We start from the raw sequence: 684 nt of genomic DNA, 5'->3' as shown, positions 1-684 counted from the left end.
ATTTTAGTTGAAGTTGACAAAATACAGGTTCTACCGAGATTTGAACTCGGATCGCTGGATTCAAAGTCAAAAGTGCTAACCATTAAACCATAGAACCGACTACACGAACTACAGTGTGAATATATACAGTTTTGTCACATTGTTTCAATTACAAAAGAACACTGAAAATATAATGTTGTGCATAAATTAAGTTGACAAAATACAGGTTCTTTCGAGACTTGAACTCGGATCGATGGATTAGAAGCCTACAGTGCTAACCATTATACCCTGGAATCAACCTAATGTACAAGAGCGTGAATATAGTTCTTTTGAATTGTTATAATTATAAAAGAACAATTAGAAATATAACATTTTTTTAGATGAATTTGACAAAATACAGGTTCTACCGAGACTTGAACTCGGATCGCTGGATTCAGAGTCCAGAGTGCTAACCATTACACCATAGAACCGACTACATGTACTAGAGCATGAATATATAGTTCTTTTGAGTTGTTATAATTATAAAAAGAAAAGTATCAAATATAATATTTATTTTAGTTGAAGTTGACAAAATACAAGTTCTACCGAGACTTGAACTCAGATCGCTGGATTCAAAGTCAAAAGTGCTAACCATTACACGATAGAACCAACTACATCTTCTGAAGCGTGAATAGTTGTGCTGAATTGTTATAATTTTGAAAGAAC

General features: G+C 33.0%; 2 non-coding genes across 2 annotated transcripts; both read right to left on the bottom strand.

The window, feature by feature from the left end:
• Positions 1 to 25: 25 nt before the first annotated feature.
• Trnaq-uug lies at positions 26 to 97 on the bottom strand. Its single transcript has one exon. It is a non-coding gene; the product is annotated as a tRNA-Gln (tRNA).
• Positions 98 to 377: 280 nt separating this feature from the next.
• Trnaq-cug lies at positions 378 to 449 on the bottom strand. The gene has a single exon. It is a non-coding gene; the product is annotated as a tRNA-Gln (tRNA).
• Between the last annotated feature and the right edge of the window lie 235 nt (positions 450 to 684).

This window comes from Anneissia japonica, unplaced genomic scaffold (genome assembly GCF_011630105.1).
Source record: "Anneissia japonica isolate Jap-2015-1 unplaced genomic scaffold, ASM1163010v1 scaffold8367_len689_cov123, whole genome shotgun sequence".
NCBI lineage: Eukaryota > Metazoa > Echinodermata > Crinoidea > Comatulida > Comatulidae > Anneissia > Anneissia japonica.
This window is presented reverse-complemented; position numbering and strand designations above follow the sequence as displayed.